The sequence below is a fragment of the Eptesicus fuscus genome, chromosome 19, assembly GCF_027574615.1.
Source record: "Eptesicus fuscus isolate TK198812 chromosome 19, DD_ASM_mEF_20220401, whole genome shotgun sequence".
In the NCBI taxonomy this organism is placed as follows: Eukaryota; Metazoa; Chordata; class Mammalia; order Chiroptera; family Vespertilionidae; genus Eptesicus; species Eptesicus fuscus.
In genome coordinates this window covers 53,985,248-54,011,893 of record NC_072491.1, presented here as the reverse complement: position 1 = coordinate 54,011,893, position 26,646 = coordinate 53,985,248, and the positions used below count along the sequence as shown (strand labels likewise).

At 49.6% G+C, this 26,646-nt stretch overlaps 1 pseudogene; it reads left to right on the top strand.

Moving 5' to 3' along the window:
* The first annotated feature begins 17,452 nt into the window (after window positions 1-17,452).
* LOC129147204 (jun dimerization protein 2-like) lies at window positions 17,453-21,399 on the top strand (annotated as a pseudogene).
* Window positions 21,400-26,646: the final 5,247 nt, after the last annotated feature.

Here is a 26,646-nt window from a genome sequence, read left to right as displayed (position 1 = left end):
ACACGACTGCCTACAGACAATCAGAATTCTCAAGGTAGGAAATTAAGCAATTCTAGGCCACTTTCTGTTTCCACTGATACATCATTGGATAAGGCTGGTGTAACCTACACGCTTGCTGAAATCCTGAGTTGCCTTCTAACTGTCTCCCCAACTCTAGTCGCTGACTGTTGGAATCCATCCTATATAATAAAAGGGTAAAATTCAAATTGACCATTACTCCAACACACAAGATGGCCGCCCCCATGTGGTCAAAGATGGCTGCCCCCATGTGGACATAAGATGGCTGCCACAAGATGGCCAGCAGGGGAGGACAGTTGTAGGCAATCAGGCCAGCAGGGGAGGGCAGCTGGGAGAGACCAGGCCTGCAAGGTAGGGAAGTTGGGGGGGACCAGGACAGCAGAGAAGTTAGGGGTGACCGGGCTGGCAGAGGAGGGCAGTTGGGGGTGACCAGGCCAGCACGGGAGCAGTTAGGTGTCGATCAGGCTGGCAGGGGAGTGGTTAGGGGGTAATCAGGCTGGCAGGCATGCCCTCGCACAAGATGGTGCCCCCATGTGGTCAAAGATGGCCAGCAGGGGAGTGTAGTTGTGGGCAATCAGGCCAGCAGGGGAGGGCAGTTGGAGGCAACCAGGCCTGCAGGGGAAGACAGTTAGGGGCAATCAGGCTGGCAGGGGAGGGCAGTTAAGGGCAATCGGGCTGGCAGGGGAGCAGTTAAGCATCGATCAGGCTGGCAGGGGAGTGGTTACATGGTGATCAAGTTGGCAGGCAGAAGTGGTTAGGGACAATCAGGCAGGCAGGCAGGCAGGCAGGCAGGCAAGCAGTTGGGAGCCAGCTGTCCTGGATTGTGAGAGGGATGTCTGACTGACTGTTTAGGCCTGATCCCGGTGGAATCGGGCCTAAACGGGTAGTCGGACATCCCTGAAGGGGTCCCTGATTGGAGAGGGTGCAGGCTGGACTGAGGGATACACACTCCTCCCCCCATGCACAAATTTCATGCACCAGGCCTCTAGTTTTATATAACACAGCCAAATATGTATTTGCCAATGATGTTTCATTACATGGCTTTTAAAAGTAAAAGCTACTATGCTCTTTAAAAAAGAAGAAGAAGAAAGAAACAAGGGGAAGAAAACCAAAACTAGGAAAAGAAAAATTCTTGAGTTTCTTTCACAATATACTGGCTATTCCTGTCCAGATAAAATTTGAACTCTGTTTTATTAGAGCCTAAATTTTTACTGATATTGTAACACCTATTTTTTCCCTTTATTGCTTTTTCTTCTGGCTGCTCACTATTTTTCTCTCCACTTCTTCTCCTTCTTCTCTTTTTCCTCCTCTTCCTTTGCTATTGAATTTGTCTGCTATAATTTTAAGTTCAGCTTTTAAACTCACTTTGTTTTAGATTTATCTATTGTGTATAGCAAAAAGTTGTTGTTTTTTGTTGTTGTGTGATCCAGTCATAAACTCTTTATTTGAATTTAAACTATTTACATTTATTGGTATCATAACTAATTTTTTCTTATTTCCTTCATATTATTTATTTATTTATTTTTCTATTTGGAAGCCTCTACTATGTGATGTGTTTCCTGTATTTCCCTCTTCTGATTTTGAATGGTTTGCCTTTTCATTTTAGGGTTACCTTGGTAATGAAAACGTTGCCCTTTATACACTTCTCTAAACCCTTTATTTTTATAGGCCATGTCTATTACTTCCCCACTACGCACAATATTCAAGGTAACCTGTCTCCTCTTCCTCCCATCTTCTCCTTGCTTTTCTCTAACAGGATTTTAGACAATAATATTTTCTTTTGTCTTTATCTTTGCATCACCAAAAGTTTTATTAGAAATATGAGGGCAACCTGACATTTTTCACTATTACATGAGTTGGTATTTTTGCTTAGGTGCCTAAAGTGTATTATTTTTATATACTTGAAGACTTGTAATGTTACTAGAAGATGTTTGTGCCAATCATTTTAGTCCCCTTTGGCATTTAGTGTGTTATTTAAATATCTACTTAAAAGGCATGAATTATTTCCAGATTTTCACAAAATTATATGGAATATGTTGGTCTGTACATTTACTTCCTTTTTTGGAGATTACAATTATGCATCTAGTAAATGTATTCTGCATACATTTTTAGCTACTTTCTTCTCCATATTGTTAATATTTCCCATAGTTCATTTTATTTTTTCAGTTGTCTTATTCCCTCCTCTGCATTCCTTACTGGGGTTTCTGCATGTCTGTTCTCCTAAATGCTGCTTCTACTTCCTTCATTTCTTTGGCTTACTTTTATTTTTTCCCGAAGTTTTGCCAGTTCGCACACCATTTCCTGGAATGCTAACACCTCTGTTCTGCGTTTGCATTTCTTTCTCACGGACTTCTTGTAAGGGACCGTGTGGTGCGGCTCTCCACGTCCTCATCACGGCAGCATCCCTGCTCTGCATTTCCTTCACGAGAGGGCGGCGTTCATTGCTGTTTCTCAATGTGCTGTTGGTAAGGCTCTCTTTTGCTTTTGTATCTGTGTTGTTCTAGTCATCTTCATTTCCTTAGTTGTGAGTAGTTAAGGTTTTCCTGAACCACCTCTTAGCAAGAGGCTGGAGGAAGACCCCCTGGTTTCCTCACACAGCGGTACCCCTTTCTGCTGTTCTCCCAAGAGCCTGGCCTTTCCTTGCGCACACCCACAGCTTGTCAGGGTGACGTTCCTCTACCTCACACCCTCCCCTCAAAACCACGCTGTGTTCTGGGGAGGCTCTGCGCCAGCTCAGCTCACCCCGCTTTCACCCCGACGTTAGAGAACACAGGTGCGGCCCGAGGCTCACGGTGGGACTTCACCCCCGCCTGCCCGCCTGCCCCGGGGCGCCCTGAGGTGCAGGCTCCGCCTGCCTGCCTGCCCCAGGGCGCCCTGAGATGCTCAGGCCCCGGCTGCTCCCCCGGCTGCTCCCCCGGCTGCTCCCTCTGCTCCCTCCCGCAGGCTGCCTGCCTTCAGCGGTGGTAGCCTTCCTCCCACAGGAAGCCGGGCTCCTGTCCTCTCCTCATGCTGCGGAACACGGGTTGTGATCGTTTTGTTCTCAAATACCTTCCCAGAGGACAGGGAGAGAAATGATTTTTACCTCAGGACATTCCTGCTAGAGCTCTATCTCCGTGTCTTAAAACAACTCATTCCATTACGATTTGCTGGCTTTTCATTTGTACAAATCGTTTTTAATTTCCTACAATGGAGGAAACGGTTCAAACATTTTTCAAAATTCAGCCCAGACAAAGGCAAGCAATCATTAGGTCATAATGAGTATTCTTTCCACCATGACGTCTTTTACTTAATGTAACATAGAAAATAAATTCTCAAATTTTTAACAGAAATATTTCACCTAAAATGTAGTCAAAGAAGATACATTTCAATCAAAATAATATCAAGTACTATTGACACTACCTTCTTGGGAAATTTAAATTTAATTTAATTCATGAATTGTCCTGGTAAAATAATGACTTATACCAATATTAACATGAAATCTTAATTAAGTTAGAAGAAACCATTTTCTGTGATTTTGTTTTTCCTTACAGTAAAGAGGTATGCAATTCCTTTTGTATGTAAGTCCTGGAATTCAGAGAGAGCTAGTGTTTAAAATGTGAAAATTTCACTGATAAACTAATGTCCTCTTTTGGACATGTACAAGACTGGAATTCTACCTTTTCTCATGCACTTTCATTAAAAACTGAAAGCTGTGTGTGTCTGCTTCTTGGTCATGTGCTGAGCCAAGCATACCTGCTTTATCTGTGTTTGGGAAAAATGTTTTAGGCAAGGGTTCCCCAGCCCTCAAACAATGCCGCTTTGAGGATGGGACCCTGTGTGATGTGAACTATAAACACTAGTTTAAAGGTAAGAATTGCATCACTGAGTTCCACATAGAGGCTTTTATGTTGCAAAGCTGCATTTCATCCTGTGAGAGCAATTTTTACACACATGACTATTTCCTTCCATTTTACTTCTATTAAACACTATTTCACTATGTAAACAAATACTTTAACACCATCAAAGATGCTGAAGAACATACACAGAGGGGCCGTGGTGGGAGGAGCCGGGCAGGGGCATGGAGGAGGGGCTGAGACCCGCTCCTGTGCCCACCTCAGCCTCATGGCCCACAGTTCCTTTCAAGGTGCACAAATTCGTGCACTGGGCCCCTAGTTGATAATAAAATTATCTCAAAGGATTAATGTATTTCAAGTAGGACATTATTTTACACATATTATTAAGATTGGGAAAGTGACAGGAATCTTTAAAAAAATAACGGTGGAAATGATGGTCAGAGGATGAATTTTAAGAACTTCAAAGGCAGCCTGATGTGAGCATGGGTTTTGCTTCTCTCTCTCTCTCTCTCTCTCTCTATATATATATATATATATATATATATATATATATATATATACTAGAGGCCCGGTGCACGAAATTCGTGCACTGGGGAGGGTGTCCCTCAGCCCAGCTTGCACCCTCTCTAATATGGGACCCCTCGGGGGATGTCCAACTGCAGGACTAGGCCCGATTCCTGTGGAATCGGGCCTAATCCTGCAGTTGGACATTCTTCTCACAATCTGGGACTGCTGGCTCCTAACCGCTCACCTACCTGCCTGATTGCCCCCTAACTGCTTCCTTGCTGGCCTGATTGACCCCTAACTGCTCCTCTGCAGGCCTGATTGCCCCCAAATACCCTCCCCTGCTGGCCTGATCACCCCCAAGGCTTTTATTAGTATAGATATGACCCTGCACAGAAAATTTTACTAACCCTGCTTTACAATAAGGGCTTGACGATTGAATCATTAGGACCAGACACCAAGATTTCCTTTCTTTGAATAGTGGAGGGAATACTTACCTTGTCTTTAAGTTGCCCGGAAATTAAAATGAGATAATGACTTAGAAAAGTATAAAAGCATCACATAAAGACAACTGTCTTTTTAATGAAGTGGCAAAATGAAAAACACTTTTTATTCTCCCCTTCCTTCCTTTACAGCTTTTATTTAAACTTTGAAATTTATAAAAATTTCACTCCAATTTTCATTTCTTTACATTCAACATTATTTTGTATTGGTTTCAGGTTTTATATTAGTTACAGAATAGTGGTTAGACAATCATATACTTTACAAAGTGTTCCCCCATATTTCAAGTACCCACCTGGCATCATACCATCATTACAACACTACTGACTATATTCCCTATTTAAGTTACAATGGGTTTACAGGTTCCTTTCAATCTTTCTTTTGTGGTTTTTTTCCTTCCTTTTCTTTCTCACTTCTTCCCTCATTTTCTTTATATAGTATCTCAATTGGCCATCAAAGATCAGTGAAGGCACTGGGACACGCTTCATCCATTTTACAGACCAGGAAACTGAGGCCAATTCCAGTTGGCTGTGGAACTTGACTCAGGAAGCCCTCAGAGCACACAGGAAGCCCTCAGAGCCATGCTCTTTGCCCTTCCTAAGGGGCAGCGGCCCAGCAAACAGAACAAACCTTCCAGTCAGGCTTCCGAGCCTCTTTCTCAAGCACCTCTTCATTGCGGATGCTCCACATTCTTTCCTCTCCCCCCATTCTTTACTGCCCCCCCTTCTCCGAAGCAGGTGGAAGGCTTCCCACTCACTGCCTAGGCATGCTCTGCTATGGGGCAGGGTGTAGCGAGCTTGCTTTTGGGTGAAGGCAGGAGCAGCAGTCACTGCCTCTGAAGTGTGAAGGCCGCCTGAGCGAGGCCCATTAGCACTGGAAGCTTCTCTGAATCACGTCAGTCAGTCCAGTACCCTGCAGTGCAGCACCCCTTCACTGAGGTGGCTCCATCCCTCAACCCCCGCCTCAGGGGTGAGGGTCCTTGCCCCTCTGCCAGGAGTCCTTCCATGCCCCTTGACCCCTGGCTGGGCCCACCCACATCTTGGGGGCACTGCAGAACCTCCTTCTCTCTGCAGATGAAGCAGATCCCTGCCCTAGGTCTCCGCAAAGCTATGAATCTGTGGCCAGAGGCCTCCTCTGGGTCTCAGCAACCACATGCCTGCAATGTTCCCAGGCACACTGGGAGGGGCTGGGGAGTGCTGCCACGCCCCACCCAGGGTGGCCATGGCCCCCGGATCCCCCGGAGCCTGCCTCGGCCAGACTCGCGCCCCCACAAGGTGGCGATCGCCTGGCTCGGACCCATGGCATCGCCTGGCTCCAACCGGACACGCCCCCCAGGGTGGCGATCCCCTGGCTCAGACCCCCCGCAGCGCCTGGCTCGGACCTGACACGCCCCCTAGGGTGGCGATCGCAGCCCCAGACCCCCGGCATCGCCAGGCTCGGACGGGACACGCCCCCCAGGGTGGCGATTGCCTGGCTCGGACCCTCGGCAGCGCCTGGCTCGGACCGGACACGCCCCCCAGGGTGGCGATTGCCGCCCCAGACCCACGGCAGCGCCTGGCTCAGACCGGACACGCCCCCCAGGGTGGCGATTGCCTGGCTCGGACCCACGGCAGTGCCTGGCTCGGACCGGACACGCCCCCCAGGGTGGCGATCGCCAGGCTCAGACCCCAGGCAGCGCCTGGCTCGGACCGGACACGCCCCCCAGGATGGTGATCGCCTGGCTCGGACCCCAGGCAGCGCCTGGCTCAGACCGGACACGCCCCCCAGGGTGGCGATCGCCGCCCCAGACCCACGGCAGCGCCTGGCTCAGACCGGACACGCCCTCCAGGGTGGCGATCGCCTGGCTCGGACCCCTGGCATCGCCAGGCTCGGACCGGACACGCCCCCCAGGGTGGCGATCGCTGCCCCAGACCCACGGCAGCGCCAGGCTCGGACTGGACACGCACCCCAGGGTGGCGATCGCCTGGCTCAGACCCCCGGCAGCGCCTGGCTTGGACCGGACACGCCCCCCCGGGTGGCGATCGCCTGGCTCGGACCCCTGGCATCGCCAGGCTCGAACCGGACACGCCCCCCAGGGTGGCGATTGCCACCCCAGACCCACGGCAGCGCCTGGCTCAGACCGGACACGCCCCCCAGGGTGGCGATCGCCTGGCTCGGACCCCGGCAGGGCCTGGCTCGGACCGGACACGCCCCCCAGGGTGGCGATGGCCGCCCCAGACCCACGGCAGCGCCTGGCTCGGACCGGACACGCCCCCCAGGGTGGCCGATCGCCTGGCTCGGACTCACGGCAGCGCTTGGCTCAGACCGGACACGCCCCCCAGGGTGGCGATCGCCTGGCTCAGACCCCTGGCATAGCCTGTCTCAGACCGGACACGGCCCCCAGGGTGGCGATCGCGCCCGAGGACCCCTGGCATCGGCTGGCTCAGACCGGACACGCCCCCCAGGGTGGCGATCGCCTGGCTCGGACCCCGGCATCGCCTGGCTCGGACCGGACACGCCCCCCAGGGTGGCAATCGCCGTCCCAGACCCACGGCAGCGCCTGGCTCAGACCGGACACGCCCCCCAGGGTGGCGATCGCCTGGCTCGGACCCCAGGCAGCGCCTGGCTTGGACCGGACACGCCCCCCAGGGTGGCGATCGCCTGGCTCGGACCCCTGGCATCGCCTGGCTCGGATCGGACACGCCCCCCAGGGTGGCGATCGCCTGGCTCGGACCCCCGGCATCGCCAGGCTCGGACCGGACAGCCCCCCAGGGTGGCGATCGCCGCCCCAGACCCACGGCAGCGCCTGGCTCGGACCGGACACGCCCCCCAGGGTGGCGATCGCTGCCCGAGGACCCCTGGCATCGCCTGGCTCAGACCGGACACGCCCCCCAGGGTGGCGATCGCCGCCCCAGACCCACGGCAGCGCCTGGCTCAGACCGGACACGCCCCCCAGGGTGGCGATCGCCGCCCCAGACCCCCGGCAGCGCCTGGCTCAGACCGGACACGCCCCCCAGTGTGGTGATCGCCTGGCTCGGACCCCTGGCATCGCCAGGCTCGGACCGGACACGCCCCCCAGGGTGGCGATCGCCGCCCCAGACCCCCGGCAGCGCCTGGCTCGGACCGGACACGCCCCCCAGGGTGGCGATCGCCTGGCTCAGACCCCCGGCAGCGCCTGGCTTGGACCGGACACGCCCCCCAGGGTGGCGATCGCCTGGCTCAGACCCCCGGCATCGCCAGGCTCGGACCGGACAGCCCCCCAGGGTGGCGATCGCCGCCCCAGACCCACCGCAGCGCCTGGGTCGGACCAGACACGCCCCCCAGGGTGGCGATCGCCGCCCCAGACCCATGGCAGCGCCTGGCTCAGACCGGACACGCCCTCCAGTGTGGTGATCGCCTGGCTCGGACCCCTGGCATCGCCAGGCTCGGACCGGACACGCCCCCCAGGGTGGCGATGGCCGCCCCAGACCCACGGCAGCGCCTGGCTCTGACGGGACACGCACCCCAGGGTGGCGATCGGCGCCCCAGACCCCCGGCAGCGCCTGGCTCAGACGGGACACACCCCCCAGGGTGGCGATCGCCTGGCTCGGACCCCTGGCATCGCCAGGCTCGGACCGGACACGCCCCCCAGGGTGGGGATGGCCACCCCAGACCCACGGCAGCGCCTGGCTCTGACGGGACACGCACCCCAGGGTGGCGATCGCCTGGCTCGGACCCCCGGCAGCGCCTTGCTCGGACCGGACATGCCCCCCAGGGTGGCAATCGCCGCCCGGGGACCACTGGCATCTCCTGGCTTAGACCGGACACGCCCCCCAGGGTGGCGATCGCCTGGCTCGGACCCCCGGCAGCGCCTGGCTCGGACCGGACACGCCCCCCAGGGTGGCGATCGCCACCCCAGACCCACGGCAGCGCCTGGCTCAGACCGGACACGCCCCCCAGGGTGGCGATCGCCTGGCTCAGACCCCCCGCAGCGCCTGGCTCGGACCGGACACGCCCCCCCGGGTGGCGATCGCCTGGCTCGGACCCCTGGCATCGCCAGGCTCGGACCGGACACGCCCCCCAGGGTGGCGATCGCCGTCCGAGGACCCCTGGCATCGCCAGGCTCAGACCGGACACGCCCCCCAGGGTGGCGATTGCCTTTCTCGGACCCCTGGCATCGCCTGGCTCGGACCGTACACGCCCCCCAGGGTGGCGATCGCCGCCCCAGACCCATGGCAGCGCCTGGCTCAGACCGGACACGCCCCCCAGGGTGGTGATCGCCTGGCTCGGACCCCAGGCAGCGCCTGGCTCAGACCGGACATGCTCCCCCGGGTGGCGATCGCCTGGCTCGGACCCCTGGCAGCGCCAGGCTCGGACCGGACACGCCCCCCAGGCTGGCGATCGCCTGGCTCGGACCCCTGGCGGCGCCTGGCTCAGACCGGACACGCCCCCCAGGGTGGCGATCGCCTGGCTCAGACCCCCGGCAGTGCTTGGCTCGGACCGGACACACCCCCCAGGGTGGCGATCGCTGCCCCAGACTCCCGGAACTAAGAGGATTGGGCGCCGCCATCTTGTTCTTCTCAACGGCCGGATAGTCCCGCCCCCAGCCTCTCGCAGGCCCAATCATGGGCCTAGCGCAGGTGCGGTCAATTTGCATATTTCTCTATTATAAGGTAGGATGGTAATATGCTAATTAGACTGGGAAACCTTCTGGGAGACCTTCTGGACATCATTCTGGACAAAGCCATGGTGGCAGGGCTGAGGCTGAGGCAGTTAGGGGCAATCAGGCCAGGAGGGGAGGGCAGTTGGAGGTGATCAGGCCAGCAGGGGGGTAAGTTTGGGGTGAGCAGGCCAGCGGGAGGGGGGCAGTTGGGGGCAAGCAGGCTGGCAAGGGGGGTCAGTTGGGGGCAAGGAGGCTGGCTGGGGGGCAGTTGAGGGCGAGCAGGCCAGTAGACAGAGTGGGGTTGGGGGCGATCAGGCAGGCAGGCAGGTGAGCAGTTAGGAGCCAGTGATCCTGGATTGCAAGATGTATCCCAGATTGGCGAGGGTGCAGGTCAGGCTGAGGAACACGCCCCCCCCATGCACGAATTTTGTGCACCAGGTCACTAATATACTAATCCTATCTAATAAAAGAGTAATACGTAAATTAACCATCACTCTGCGACAAAGATGGTGGCGCCCATAGTGGCCAGGGCAGGATGCTGGTGGCGTTGCCCTGGCAATGCGAGCCCAGTGTCTGCACCCTAGCCGTGCGGTGAGAGGGCCTCGGGCCAGAGCGTGGGATGCTGGGTTCGCAGCAACACGAGCCCAGTGTCTGTGCCCCAGCCACGTGGTGGGAGGGGAGGGGCCTTGGGCTGCAAACAGAAGCCGAGAGCATGGGGAGCACCAGGAATGCTGGGAATCGTGGTTCTGGTGGCGGACGCATTGCGTGATCTCCTAGACACTCCAGCGAAGTGAACCTAGAGCAAGATACTGTTGTGGGTGGGAATAGAGGGAAAGCAAAGGTGAGAGACATAAATCAGAGTGTCGGGGGAAAATTAAAAGGAAGATATCCTGCAACTTCTAGGAAATCTCCACCAATGGAGCAATGAAAAAAAAAAAAAAAAGAGCTCTATTATTCTGTGAGCACCAAACCAGACTGGGCTGGGGCCTCACACAATTCGCTCATATGATTGCAAAGCCAGACAGAAACTTAGCTCTTTCATGTACCCAGGCCGATACAATGCTCGACATGCACGTTTTCACGGAAGAGGACTTAACAGCACCGTTTGCTATACACCCTTTGGTAAATCACCTTTTTGGAGGCCATCTGTGTTAGTTAGTTGCCATAATCAAGAGTAAAAATTAAAACTTTTCTATCTCTATGATAAGAAGGTCCTTACAACTTGGAGCAAGGCAACTATCTATAATAATAAAAGTGTAATATGAGGGGCAATGAGGAAGGCAGGCAGAGTCAGTTAGGAGTGATCAGGCTGGCAGGTGAGCAGTTGGGGCGATCAGGCAGGCAGAGTGGTTAGGGGCAATCAAGCAGGCTGGCAGGCAAGCAGTTAGGAGTCAGCAGTCCTGGATTGTTAGAGGGTGCAAGCAGGGCTGAAGGACTGCCCCTCCCCGTGCACAAATTTCATGCACCAGGCCTCTAATACACACACACACACACACACACACACACACACACACACACACACACTTTAATTCCCATTTGGCTTCTGTTTTAGTCTGCAAAATGAAACCTTTTTAATAAAACCACCAAGAAAAGCCCCCCATTGCTCCCATTGACATTTTTAGCTCAATCAAAAACAAGATACACCATTTTGTGGGGAAACTCCTGCCCAACATGTCTGAATTTTTGAACAAGCGTGTAGTTGTGGAGACTTTGCAGTGTCTGGCCCCCCATCTTTGTGTTCATACAAGCTTGACCCAACACTGCAAAAATGAAGGAGTTCAGCTAGTATCACCAGCCATCAGAAACTGCTTTATTGATCAATGACTGCATTATTGATTAGATAAAGTGGAAGACTGCATGCCGGAAATCCCACTCCAAGTGAGGTCAAATGGGCGCACGAAGGATTCCTGCCTCACATGCAGATGTGGGCCGCCGTTTGCGCTCTGACCACTGGCGCGTTTTATCAAATTCTTGTGTCTCCACAACCAAGACTAATAGCTGCCTCTAAATCTACTCTTCACAAATCTTCCAACTTGACATGGGCCCCAATGCTCTCTCTGTTACAAAGCCAGAAACCTCAGGGTCACCCTAAATCTTCTTCACACCTAATGTCTAGTCACCAGGGTTTTATTATTTTATTATTTAAACTAGAGGCCCAGTGCATGAAATTCGTGCACGGAGGGCGGTTGTCCCTCAGCCCAGCCTGTACCCTCTCCAATATGGGACCCCTTGAGGGATGTCCGACTGCCCGTTTAGGCCCGATCCCGGTGGGCAGTCGGATCCCTAAACGGGCAGTCGGACATCCCTCTCACAATCCAGGACTGCTGGCTCCCAACTGCTTGCCTGCCTGCCTTCCTGATTGCCCCTAACCGCTTCTGCCTGCCAGCCTGATCACCCCCTAACCATTCTGCTGCCAGCCTGTTTGCCCCCAACTTCCCTCCTCTGCCAGCCTGGTCACCCCTAACTGCCCTCTCCTGCAGGGTTGATCACCTCCAACTGCCCTCCCTTGCAGGCTTGGTCCCTCTCAATTGCCCTCCCTTGCAGGCCGGGTGCCTTCCAACTGCCCTCTCCTGCTGGCCATCTTGTGGTGGCCATCTTGTGTCCACATGGGGGCAGGATCTTAGACCACATGGGGGCAGCTATATTGTGTGTTGCAGTGATGATCAATCTGCATATTACTCTTTTATTAGATAGGATAGAGGCCTGGTACAGGGGTGGGGGCCAGCTGGTTTGCCCTGAAGGGCATCCCGGATCAGGTGGGGGTTCCCTTGGGGTGTGGGGCGGCCTGAGCGAGGGGCCTGTGGTGGTTTGCAGGCCGGCCACGCCCCCTGGCAACCCAAGCAGAGGCCCTGGTATCTGGAATTTATTTTCCTTCCACAATTGAAACTTTGTAGCCTGGAGCGGAGCCAAGCCTGGGGCTCCCTCCGAGGCCAGCAGCCATTTCTGTTGGGGTTATAATTGAAACTTTGTTGCCTTAAGTGGGTGGGCCCAGTCAGGGTATGCGGAAAGCTTTGCTTCCCTTGTTGCCGGCGGCAACCCTGGCCTGCTCTCTCAAGCTCCATTCTGCTGTCATTTGTTTGAATTTGTTTACCTTCTATAATTGAAACTTTGTAGCTTGAGTGGAGGCTTAGGCCTGGCAAGGGCAGGCGGAAAGCTTGGCTTCCTCTGTTACCTAGGAAACCTTGCTCTCTGTGGCTGTAGCCATCTTGGTTTGGGTTAATTTGCATACTCGCTCTGATTGGATGATGGGCGTGGCTTGTGGGTGTGTCTTGTTGGCGTGTCAGAGGTATGGTCAATTTGCATAGTTGTCTATTATTATATAGGATATTTTTAGAATTGTCCCTTGCTCAGAGACCTTTCCTGGCCATCCTCTACAAAACAGCTGCTCCCACCGCTCCATCCAGTAACACCTCATCGCTATCTCCTTCCTTCTGGTTCCTGTTGGTTTGGGAGTTATTATACTGATGTACTGTGTATCGGAGGTCAGTCGCCACCCTTTCATTGGAGTGCAGACTCCCACCAGGTGGAGCCAGCTCGTACTGTGCTCAGGGGCCGCAGCAGCATCTGGGGCGTGATAGATCACTCCCTTTATTGCTTACTGACTTAATGAATGCATTTCTGTATCCACATAGAGAGCTGTCATTAGTTTCACACATACATTTAGAATATTCTTTCTCTGGTTGTTCAGAGAAGCATTGTCTTATGCAACTGAAATACTTAAATTACTTTAGCATTCTTTTGCATAATTTTCTTGGCTTTAGTACTGATTAATAATTCATCATACTTAGCAAAGTTAGGGTGAGTGAAAGTGCTTGAATCCTCTAATAATTCTCTTCTCTCTGACAGTCCTTTGGATTTTCTTCATTCTTGAAACACCACCCATTCTTTTCATAGCATGTGATCGTTATTTTTTAATAGGTTTTCATTTTTTCAGGTCTATTTCATTCTAAAAGATCATTTTTCTTAATGATCAGAAAGTAATTAAACAATTATTAAAAGTGTTTTTTAACCTCACACATGGTTTTCAAAATGATTTAACCCATATGACTAAAGTGTATTTTTTTTTCCGTTGTGTCTCTTCACGCTGGTATTTCTTGACATTGTTAAAATAAACATATTAGGTCAAAGAAAGTACAAGCTAATCATATAAACTCAACCTGAGAAATGATATGTTGATTAATGGATGTGTTTGTAGACACATGTGTTAAAAGTGCTTCTCCAATTAGAGTCTCTGATACAAGAACATGTTCTCCACATCTCCAGGAATTCCATTACATCTTTTCATTTTTCTCTTCTCCATTGGGAGAATACAGGCATTTTTCTCAGTTCCTTGCTTTGGCTGTATTATTTTAGTCTACAGAACAGATGGCTTTCAAATCATTGAGCTGGCTCTTGAGAAAGGTCTTTGGAAAAGCAACTTAGTCAAGAAAACCTTTAAGCAATGTTTCATATGATCTTCATAGAATGAGTCCATGGGACCTAATTTTAACCCTTTGTACTCGCTTGCTTTTTTCTCGATTCCTTTATTCTACTCGGGATTTAATTTTTTAAATACCTCAGATTTTACAAAGAGCAGCAGTAGAATAAAAATCTGGAGTTTCTTTTCATACAAACTTATTTATTTGGATTTTTTTTAATATTTCAAATTATTGATACATTCAATATAATTCGACATACGAACTGCTACTGATGCTAACCGTGTCGAGTCACACTCAACATCCGAGTGCAAAAGGTTAAAAATGGAAGATATGATTCATAATTAAGATAATATAAATTCAACCTCATCTATATTTTCCTTGATGAGTAGAATTATTTAAAGGCAGGTAAAAAGATTGAATTCTACTAATGATAGCTCAGTAAATATCAGCAAAACTTTAAAATGAGTTTAGCTCTAGCTGGTTTGGCTCAGTGGATAGAATGTTGGCCTGTGGACTGAAGGCTCCCAGGTTTGAGGCCAGTCAAGGGCATGTACCTCAGTGGCAGGCTGGATCCAAAGTCCCAGTTGGGGCATGTGCAGGAGGCAACCAATTGATGTGTCTCTCTCATATCGATGCTCTCTCTCTCTCTCTCTCTGTCTCTCTCCCAATCCACCACTCTGTCTAAAAATCAATAGGAAACAAGTCCTCTGGTGATAATTAACAAAAAAATAAAATAAAATAAAATTAGTTTAAATTAATTCTGAGATGCAGAGAAAAGAAACTGATTTCAATTCTCATCCACAAGCCTATTATTTTCTCCTGGCTTCATTACAAATTGCTTTGTGTTACTGGAAATGAGCTAGCCTTACCCATACTTGAACACTGAAGTAGTGTGATTGGGCCATTTTTCATATACCTACAATTTTTAAATAGTAAAATAATAGTTCCAATGTAAGTCCAAACTTTTGTTCTTATCCCCCCAAATCATGTAGTAAACATGTCTTAGTATTGATCATCAAAACCAACGTTTTAATCACATCATAATAATGTATAGTGAACTAATATAATTTTCTGAGCTATGTTGCTAAACATTTGTTGCTTGACATGTCACTATTTTAGTTATGTCAATGTGCTGGCCTGGGAGGGAGGGAGCAGTGATGCGCATATTTGGGAAGTCAGGGTACTGATTTAAAAAATCAGTAACTCCAGCCCAGGCGGCGTGGCTCAGTGGTTGAGTGTTGACCTATGAAGCAGGAGGTCACGGTTCAATTCCTGATCAGGGCACATGCCTGGGTTGTGGGCTCAATCCCTAGTGTGGGGCGTGCAGAAGGTAGCCGATCAATGATTCTCTCTCATCTTTCTCTCCTATTCTCTTCCTCTCTAAAATCAATAAAAAATTTTTAAAAACAAATCAAGAACTCCACACATTGTCACGCAGTATGATTGGAAAAAATGAAACTGTGAAGTCATCCTTATGTATTACGTCAGATGTGGGCCATTGTGCTCCATGCTTCGGATCCATGGGTCTGTGTCTGGTGTGTTTTCTCTCTTTGGAGGTGAAAATTCAGTCCTAAGCTTTTGCTCCTCTGTCAAGATGTACCTGGTTGTGTTGAGAAAGCCCCTGAGAACTGCATCAAACATTACAGAATTGACTACCCACCCTCTTCTTGTTCATCCTTATCCCCCAATGCTGGTTTCCCACATAAATACTCAGTGATACCTCAAGTATTAACACAAATAAACAATTATTCTGTCAACAAAAGTCCTCTTTAAAAGTTTCCTTTGAGGCCTTGGCCGGGTAGCAGTATGCCAAGATTGTAGGTTCGATCCCTGATCAGGGCAAGCAATGAATGCATGAATAAGTGGAACAAATCTCTCTCTCTCTCTAGGAAACCAACAGAAATGGTTTCAAAGCTGATAAAGGTACAATGATACAGCATTTATTTTTTAACAAACTCCCAGTGAGCATTTTTGCAGTTACCAACACACTTTGGAGAACTTTCCTTCAGAAGTAATAAAATAATCGTCTTTATTGGCATTTTTCTTCTGTCTAGAAAATGTAAATTGTAAAGCTTAGCTTAAAGCAACCAAATATAGACATTTGGGTGTCTGCCATTATAACTTCCTAAGCAGAATCAAAATGTAGCTGTTTTTCTTATAAGTGCTAGAAGAGAAAAAGAACAACCCGTCAAAGAGAAACAATAAAGAGAAAAACAAAGGACTCAGTTTTCACTCCACTGGTTGTGGAGAAAGAAATTTTAGCATCAAGGGCCTGAAACAAATACTACAAAGGCCACTGAGGAGGCAAAGAAAGACGCAGGGGGCCCTGAACAGGCCAGTTTTTGAGCGAGAGCTCTCTGTAGCCAGGACAGAGTTACATTTGGAAGAGCATTGCTGGTGATCACTTGCCAGCTGATTTGGTTTACTAGCCATACCTCCCCTCCTGTCCAAGCAGAGACTGACTCCCCCTAAGTCTGCCATCCTATGTTAGCCGTCGATGCTGAGAACAAAATAGTTCTGAGACATAGACACAGACTTTATTTCCTGCCCTTCCATGTGCTCATTATGTGCAACCTCAATGTAAAACATTCTTTCTCTGTGTGAATCAGAGCAGAGAGCAAAGGGCCCCGGGGCCATAAAGCAACACAGAGTCACTGGAGCTTCCTGTGGATGGGCCCTGCCTGAGACAAGACATGGCAGACCCTTGGGGAGACAGCGATACCCATTCTTTATAGTTATTTGACAAATGCCGAAACACGGAAAGCTCCCAAAAGTTGCCTAGCCTGGGATCTCCTACCACTCATTCATCCATTTATTAAAACCTGCTGAATACAGGCATTGCTATCTCTTCTTACACCAATTTTTCAAATCTTATGGCCATAACTAGCCCAGAATTTCTTTACAAATCTCTCACACCTGGGTTTTGTCATTTGGCTGTCATGGTGAATACAGTTTGACTCTAGTCTAGTCTGGCTCCAATCTGGCTCCAATCAAAGCTATACGGTCATTTTTTATTTGCCTCTCAAATTTACCCCCACAAGATTTCATTGGTGAGCTTCTCTTTCTCCAAATGGGCAGGTCACAGAGGACCTGGATAACACAGTGGTGGCCAAGAGAGAGCAAAATGGAGCTTACCAGTTGGCATGTCTGCTGGCCTTGGGTTCTGGGCCAGTGTTGAAACAAGGTAAATACAGAAGGAAGAACCTTGATGAAAAGCCAGATACTTGGAGACTTGGGAGAAAGGGTGGGGTTTGGAGTAGTTTTGAACCAAGGAAGACAGTGAGTCCTAGAGAATCTTATAGCTTTTCATGGTCTCTCTAGACATCTGAGGTCAAGGCCATCTTACAGAAAGTAAGCAAACATGGAATATTCTATTTATAAAATGTTTTCCAAACAATCTGAGATTTGGCCAAAGTGAATTATTTATTGCTCCTTATATAGCCCTTGAAATTTTCTCCTTGTGAGTTAGCTCTCCATATACACTCCAACTTCTCAATACCAAAACCATATGCTGGATGAACGCAGAAGGAATCTGGAGGCTGTGCTAGAAATAAGTGATGGACATTTATTCAAAGGTCTTGGAGTTTGCAACCTGGAAGCACAGCTGGACGAAAACCCAGAAGTGTTCCAAAGAAGATAAAGTAGTGAGACGTTCTTACAGCAAAAAGCGCTTCATTGAGAACTATCAGTCCTGCGTGCTTAGCCCTAGGGTTGGTCCGGATGGTGATCGGTCAGATGGCAGGAGGCAGGTGACGGGTGCCAGGAGCTCTGGCTAATCCCCGTGGTCTGAACAATGGATGTGGGGTGGATGTATATGTGAGTCCCTCAGGGGATCAGGTGGCCTGGAAAGGTGAGCTCTCAGGTGGCAGTTAGAGGGCGACCTGGAGGTCTGGTATGTCCAGGCATTGACACAGGACTGGAAAGTCCAAAAAAGTTTGTTTCTGAGTGAGTTAGAACAAGAATGGTCTCTCCTCATGCCTCAACCTTCCTCCTGTTAATTTTAGCAGCTTGGTTGAAGTGACTCCATTGTATATACTCCCTATCTTCACTCTTTTCTTACAAACATACCTAAGAAAAAAGCCTCAATTTAAATTCTACCTTTCCATGAAGATAATCCCATGATCTCATTTTGTCTTCGTACACCCATAAACATTCCCCGTCTCCTGTAAGCCTTGAGAGTAACTATGCTACTTGTAGTAAAGCATGTATGTGAACCTGGCTGAGGCTGTAGCATATGCTGTGTGTGTTTCCACAGCAGTTCATCTCCTGCCTGGCTAAAGACTTCCAAGGCTCTCTTATCTGCAAGTTCTCATTGTCTGTCACTGCTTACACCTGGCTATTCAGCAGGAACTTGTTGGATAAATGAGGGAATGAAGATAAGAAGTGGATAACTGCTAACCCACTCTGTCTTGGAAATTTCCTTTATGTTCTCTCTCCTCCCCCTTCTTAAGGCTTTTCCCAATAAATATCACATTGAAAATATAGGATAACCTGATGACATAAGTAACAAAGATTTTTCCTGTGGTTTCATTTTAGTAAAACCAGTTAAAGTTTATAGAAGTGTCTCTAGTATAAGAATACAATGAAGAAGCTGTGAAGTTCAAAGTCATTGAGAAAAAACAACCAATTAAAAAACACCCTTAAAGACTAAAAACCAAAGATGGTTGCCACCCTACAAATTGGAGCCTAGAATGTCCACAGAGAAACAGAGGTGCTAGAGTTTGGGTCATCTTCTAGCATCTGGCCTGGCACTTCATCACCAAGCACAGTGAGGGTCCCAAGGGAAATGGTGTCAGGTGTTAGATCGTCAGCTTACTGGTGACATTCCAGGAGGCTGCGGGTCTAATGGTGGAGAACATCTGTCCTGCAGCCTCTCGAGGCCTGGATGACTCTCGGAGAGTGTGATGTCACTGCCCTCTCCTGGGTGGAAGGTAACCATCAGCTCAATTACAATGTACAGGTACTAGTCAATTTGCAAAATCTGAATTTGTAAAGCTAACATATCCATTTAAGTAAAGCTAATAATATTTGCTAGAAACTTCACATTGGCTTCTTGTAGCCAAATTTCTAGACAGTAGATGACATGAAATGTTAAAGAGAAATTTAAAAGAAACATACTTTAAAAGTTAAGTAAAAATAACTTAATGGAATGTATGAATATATGTTAGTTTTATATGAACAACTATATATGTATATACAGACTGATGGTTAAAATTTCAAACATTAGTGAATATAATGGATGCTGTCAACTGTCAACACCTAAGTGATTTCTCATGGTTAATATGTATGACATGGTCACATAGCTCAAGGTGGTTACAAATAAAGAAACTGTGTCCATTGGTAAACTGCAGGCATATAAAATGTTCAAGTCCTAAATTTTCCCAAAATACCACAGCTCACCATTTAAACATTTGCTGGTGTCCCCATGGGGCAGGCACTCAGCCACACTGGCCTGCCCCGGGTTCCACAGCCTTGAACTGGAGAGGCCGTCCATGGCCATCTGGGGGACAAGCATGGCCAGTGGTCTAGGCATCGGCTCAGTGCTCTTTGTCTGGAGGCCACATCCATATAATAAAAGGCAAATATGCAAATTGTCCCTTCCACTGGGAGTTCAACCAGATGGGGGGCCTCCCCCCGGCCAGACCCACCCCCAATCAGTCCCCCCCACCCTTACTGGGGGTGGGGCTGGCACCTCGCCCTGGCCGGCCTCACACCCAATCTTCCCCCCCCCCCGCCCCCGCTCGACCAGGGGAGGGACCAGCCTGCCAACCTCCCATGTCCCCGCCCCCTGGCCGGCCGGGCCAGATTGGCCCTGATCAGGGAGGCTGGCCAGACCCCACCTGTGCACGATTTTGTGCACTGGGCCTCTAATAGATAATAATTTTGAAAATTGGCCAATCCATTCTTAGGAAAATTTTCTTAGTCTTTACAAAGACTTACACAATACGTAATTATTTTAGGGCAGTAAAGTGATTTCTCACAAAAATACTATAATATCCAATGGTGTAGCTTTTCAGTGTTTCCCATTATTGGGTATTGTGTCTGTCTTGGTTCACCCTGTGGTCTTGCCAAGTTAATGGTAACAGACACATCTGTACAAATTGGGAGGCCCTCCCTCCCTCTATCTTTTTAAGGGAAACCAGAAAGGAGCTAGCTGAGGGTTTTACAACTCTGCTTATTCATACCTAGGTCAAGAATTGGTTTTGGGCCTAAATGTCTGACATGTCCCACTAGATACAGATGTATTCTTCTGGAGTGAGAATGTGGAGTTTCTGAGGCAGCTGCTTTCCCTCCACTTTTGCTAACATTTTAAATGGGATTAGGGGTGGGTTTCCTGCCACCAGCTCAGAGCCACTCAGACCGCAGGAGGCAAGTCTGTGCATCTGAGCTCCCACTTTGCTGTGTTCATGGCCACCGCTAACCCAGCGCCCTCGGCGCCCTGTGACAGTCAGACTGCACGTTTACAGGCAGGTCCCGGATAACACGTCAGCGCTGTATTGTCTAAGCACTGAAGTTTCCAGCTCCCCAGTGAGCAAGCCAGAGCAGTGAGCCATCTATAATAACAAAAGTGTAATATGCAAATCGACAAATGACCGAACAGCAAAAGGACCTTCCGGACGTCCTTCTGGACTACCACCTTATGACACACACTGGCACCAGGCCAGCCAAGGCAGGTGTGATGTGATTGGTCCGGGGGCCCGCCATCACCCCATGATTGCCCCAAAGAGGGAGGCCCAGGCCACCCTATGTACAGCAATGGATCAAGGAGCCCCAGCTGGGTGGGCAGGGCCTCCCTCCACTGGGTGATGGATCATGGAGCCCCCCGATGATTGTCTCAAAGAGGGAGGCCCAGGCCACCTGCCACAGCCTGAGAGAGGGAGGCTCAGTGACCGGGACAACGCCCAGCCCTGTGGCAGCAGTGCTGATCAGGCACAGCGCCTGCAGCTGGGCCCGGCCCCGGCGATACCACCTCCGCCTGTGGCTCTGCACAGCCGGGCTGCCACTCCTCCTGCTAGGATGCCTGTGCAGATCCTGGGCCCTTTCTGACTGCTGGCTCTCTGCCAGGGCTCGGCCCCCTGAGCGGACTCCCCAGCTCAGCCCTGACTGCAGAGGAGCTGAAATACACTGACATCCACAACATTGGGGCCATGATCACCCCCTTGCACTTCCTGGAGGTGAAACTGGGCAAGAGGCCTCAACCTGTGAAAAGTGAGCTAGACAAGGAAGAGGAGCAGAGGAAAAGGCGCCAGGAAAAGAACAAAGTGGCAGCAGCCCAATGCCGGAACAAGAAGAAGGAGTAGAAGGAGTTTCTGCAGTGGGAATCTGAGTGGCTGGAGCTCATGAATGCAGAGCTGAAAACCCGGATGGAGGAGCTGAAGCAGGAGCGGCAGCAGCTCATCCTGATGCTCAACCGGCATTGCCCCACCTGCATTGTCAGGACAGATAGCCTTAAGACCCCGACTCAGAAGGCAACCCTCTGCTGGAGCAGCTGGAGAAGAAGTGACCATGGGCTGGGAGGAGGAAGAGGAGGAGGAGGGTCCCAGAGGGCTCTTCCTTGCTGCATGAAAAACTCTTCAATGAGGCTCAGCACAGCCAGCATCAGCCAGGCTTTTTTGTGAAACTCAGATCAGCTACACCAGGGGAAGAAACCCAGGCTAATGAAACCCAGGACCAAGCGCTGAGACCAAAGTAGTCCTGAGGGGGGCCTGTTCTGCCTGGGGCCAGGCTTGCAGGAGGCAGGACAGAGGCTCTGGGCTGGAGAGATACCCAACCAGGCAGCTGTGGGCACTTCTCCAGCCTCTCTGCCAGGGCACCCACCCAAAGGACCTCCGAGCAGCCAGGAAAAGCCATGAGTTGCAACCAAAATTAGTCTGAGTATGGAAGTCAGAGTGAAACTCCAATCTGCCTGCCCCAGCCCTGACCCTGACCCTGACCCTGATCCTGATGCAAGGCTGGAGAAGGGCACAGTGCCAGGCCCTGCTGTACCCACCCACCATGGCCCAGCTCAGTCCTTCCTGGAGTGGCAGCCGGGGCGCACCCTCGCCGGCTCTGCTGGAGTTGCTGTGGGCATGAGGCATAAGCACCCTTTCAAAGCACATACTCACGGGATGTTTACAGACTGGCTGTCCTGGCAGGGCTTTCAAATGCACATGTTTTTTATACTTTATTTTTTTAAATATTTTTTACAAAAAAAGATTTTATACAAGCAATATATAAATGAATTTCTATAATCACTCAATGTGATACAGTATAAATATGCTATGGTTGTTGGTTATGAACAGATATTCAGCAGTTATGGCCATTGCATGTAACTTCTAAGTACTGTAGTCTCTCGGTGTTGGGGGTGGTGGGGGCGAGGGTGGGGTGAATTTCCATCCTGGTAAACCCTTCATAGTACTCAGTCCCATATCGCTCAGTAAACATTACTTTTACTTTAAAAAAAAAGGAAGCCCAGACTACCTGGTCGGCAGTGCTGCGGCGGGTGTGCGGGGCGGCCAGTGATCACCTGCAGAGGGACACCCAGGCCAGCCAAGCAATCGCACCCCAGCCTGTCGCCTGCAGAGGGAGGCAGCTGGTGGCAGGGAGGGGTGGCAGCCATACAGATGGCAAGCAGTGGCAGCGGCAGGGGTGAGGCCAGCTGACAGCAGCTGGGGGAAGGAAAGCCCCGATAGGCCCTGATCACTGGCCAGGCTTAGGGACCCTACCCTAGGGGTCCCAGATTGTGAGAGGCCGCAGACCAGGCTGAGGGGACCCCCTGCAGAGTGCACAAACTTTTGTGCACCAGGCCTCTAGTTTCTCTATATAAAACCTTAATATGCAAATAGACCGAATGGCGGAACAACCAAACAACCAAACAACTGGTTGCTATGACGTGCACTAACCACCAGGCGAGCAGAACATAGCGGGCATCGGCCGCGGCAGGATGGTGAAGCAGGTGAGCGGGGGCGCCAGACCAAGGTGGACGCCGGTCGCTGTCATCAGGATGAGTCGCTGGTGGTTACTGAAAATTCTTTGCTCCCATGCACTGCAGTACTGCTGGGCGCTCGCACCTGCTGCTGGTACCAGCCCTGCTTGTACCCGCTGCTGGCGCTGGCCCCAATCACTTCACGCCATCAGCGGGTGTGAGCACAGCTGGTGCCGTCAGCAAATGGGAGCCACTGCAGTGGGGGCAGAGCTGCCAGCAGACAGGGAACCGGGGGTATGGCGGGAGGGGCAGGCAGGGGCACGGAGGATGGGCCGAGACCCACCCTGTGCCCACCACAGCCTCGCAGCCCACAGTTCCTTTCAAGGTGCACAAATCTGTGCACTGGGCCCCTAGTTTAAGATAATGTACCAGCGATCCTAGAACATCCCACCCACAGCGCATCCCTCCTCCCTTAGAAAGTGGTCCTCGAGCATCAGGAGCACGAGTAAGCGCAGATAGCTGGCGCACATTGGAGCCGTGTTGGATGATGTGTCAGAATGCTGAGAACTACTCCAAACTTTTTTAAGAGGAAATTAAAACACAAGGGTGCAGGCCTGGCATTGACATGGTGCTCCCTGCCTATTTCAACATCCTGCTGGGACCTGCAGGAGATCTAAGGGGAGAGAGGAAAGGGCTGGAGGCTGCACCAAGTGTCTTCTGCTTAGCCTTCCCGTCAGTAAACACTGTCATGGTCGTACTGGCATTGTCTCCCTATTACCCATCCCTAGAAACACGCCCTCTGCTCAGCAGCCCATAGGGACCTGCAGCGCTGGCTCACGCAGCTGCACTGCCCAGTGTCACACAGGGGTCATGGGTTTTGTTATATCCCTCCATCCAGTTGTTAGTTAAGGTATTTTTTAAAATTTTAGTCTTGTTCCTAGAAATCCAGATGATGAGAAGTAGAAGAAAAAATAAATTGAGATCATGAGGAAAACGTTAAAAAAATCTCTCAGAACATAAATTTTAAAATCATTGTTATTTATACCTTACTTAAAAGTGTGACTAGGAGGAATAAGTCTAAGAAAGGACCGTGCAGGGACTTAAACAAGCCTGAAATATACAAATGAAAGGCGATCAATGGGTCAGTGTCGTCCTGAGAGAAGCTTGCCTAACAATTTACATTCTTGGTAACTTTAGTTAAATTAATTCTTAGGTTTATTTCCTCTTGTTACATGTCAATTTATTACATAAAATTGTAAGATGCTATAAAGCCTAGTTCTTAAGAAACATGAAGGAAATTTCACCAACCTCTTTAATATCCTCAATCTCTCTTCCTCTGAAAGTCATCACCTTACAGTCTTCTCCCTTCTTCTTTCCAAAATGTAAAATGCTTCACTGTATTCTGAAATGCTCTAAGTTCATCATGTCGTTAAAGTGCTAAAAGCAGGACATGTTTTTAATAACTAGCTCACCTGTCCTGAGTTTAGCAGTACAATTTTTTGTCTATTATAATGAGATACATTTCAATTTACTCGTGATGTTCAAGCCAAGCTACTTGTGATGTTCAGCTTCTAGGAAGTAGCTGCCTTTTTGTCTGTTAGGCGATGTGTAGGAATATCAAGATGGACTTAGTCAAGGAGGACAGATGGCAAAAGAAGTTTGAGAAGGGCCCTGTCTGGGCAGGTGACTCCTTTGATTACAATGTCACACCCACATGCCAAGATTGTGGGTTTGATTCCCAGTCAGGACACATGTAAGAATCAACCAACGAATGCATCAATAAGTGGAACAGCACACCTCTCTCTTTCTCTCCCCCTCACCTTCCTCTCTGGTTTTAAAATCAATAAAATAAAAACATTTTTAAAGAAGTTTGAAATTAAAAGTAAGACCGGAAAATAAATCATGACAGCTTAGAGTCTCAAGGGTTATTTATGTGTAAATATTGAATCAGGAAATTTCCACGTGGGTGAACTTTGATTGGTAGAAGTCATCACCAACGGGAGCAGAGTTCCTGGATGGCCCAGTTGTAAGTGACCCCCATTCTATGAAGAGCCCTCCGGGCCCTTAGGTAGGTCTACCTGCTCTGCGTCCACCGCACACCTGTGCACACGCGGAACTGTTCCCATCCCGTGTCACTGAAGTGCAGGATGCTCAGGGGCTTGTGCTATTTTTTTCTTCAAATTCAATTATTGAATAGTTACTATGTGACTAGTCGATTAACTATAACTATGAATTAACTATTAAATTCTGCCTTATCTGATAACTCAGTTCTGTGGTTTTTAGGTCCTAATTGAGTTAAGGGATACTCATGGTAAGCCTTTGACTCTACAAGAGAACAATAATAACGCCATCAAAATAACAGGCAGTGCAATTTTAAACGTTTTTCTTCTCTCATGGTCTCTGTTAGGCTGTGAAGCATCATATATTTGTGTAACCCCGTACAGATATGCTAGAATTTGCTACTTAAGATTACACCAAATTCTCCTGCTTTCAAACTAGCCACGATTACCTCCCAAGAGCTGTGGCTCCCAAGAGCTGTGGCGTAAACATGTCAGTGAGATTCCAAATCTTTATGCTCCTCCCATTTTCATGATTACAAAGAGCAGAGAGGAGAAGGCAGCTGGCCTGCTGTGCTCGCTCCTCATGGTGGGGAACAGAGGGCAAGTGCCACCCAAGGTCCTCCAGGAGCAGCGACTGGCCCAGGGAGCACACTGGTCGCAGCCCTGGGTGCTGAGTGCACCACGCCGCAGAGGTGCCGGCACAATGCCCACCTGCAGGGACCTGAGTGCCCACGCCAGTAAGACTAGAAGACAGTGACCTCCCAAACCAGCAGGAAAACAGCTGGTGCCAAGCATTACTTTTTCTCATCTCTGGCTTGTAACGTTGCTGACCTAAAGTTAGAGCAAGTTTGCGTATTGATACAAACTGATAAAACAATGGTCCTAACAAGGCAAAAATAACCATTATTTTGTTGTTTTCTTTTCACTAGTGGATCGTGTTTTACAACAATGTTAAGGCGCCAGCACATTGGGAAGAACATGCTCTTCCGTTGCAAGTGGGGTCACACCCCACGCGGTGGTCACAGCAAGCGCCATGCGCCCTGCAGCCCCAGAGCTTTCTACTCGTGAATATAATTGAAAGAAAGTATTGAAAGGTAATTCTGGGGGAAAAAAGTAAAATCATGAATCACATACAGATGCAAAATTAACCACATATTAAAGAATTACTTTACTTGTGTGACATGCGGAAACCAGGCAGATGTTACTACTGGTTCAGAGGAAAAGAGAACACAGCACAGATTTACATGGAAAAAGGGAGTGGAGATGAAATGCAAATGTGTTTTCCACATCAGGAGGAAGTTAATTAAAGTCTAACCCATGCACAGAATTTGCATATCATCAGTTACTTTCAACTTACAAAAGTTGCACAATAGCTCAAAGGAAAAGCTTTCAAATTTACACCGTTGAGTATGAGAATGGCTGAGGATCTGTCATATATGGCCTTTATTATGTTGAGCTACTTTCCTTCTGTACCCATTTTAGTGAGGGTTTTTTTTTTTTTTTAATTTTTGTGTTAATTCTCTCCAGAGGATATTTTTTCCATTGCTTTTCAGAGAGAGAGAGAAAGGAGGGAAGAAGGGAAAGAGAGAAAGAAAGAGACAGAGAGAGAGACAGAGAGAGAGAGAGAGAGAGAGAGAGAGAGAGAGAGAGAGAGAGAGAAAGAGAAACATTGATGTGTCCCATATCCATTGGTTGCATCCTGCACACACCCCAACCAGGGACAGGAACCGGCAACCCAGATACATACTCTTGAGCAGGAATCAAACCATGATCTTTTGGTGCACAG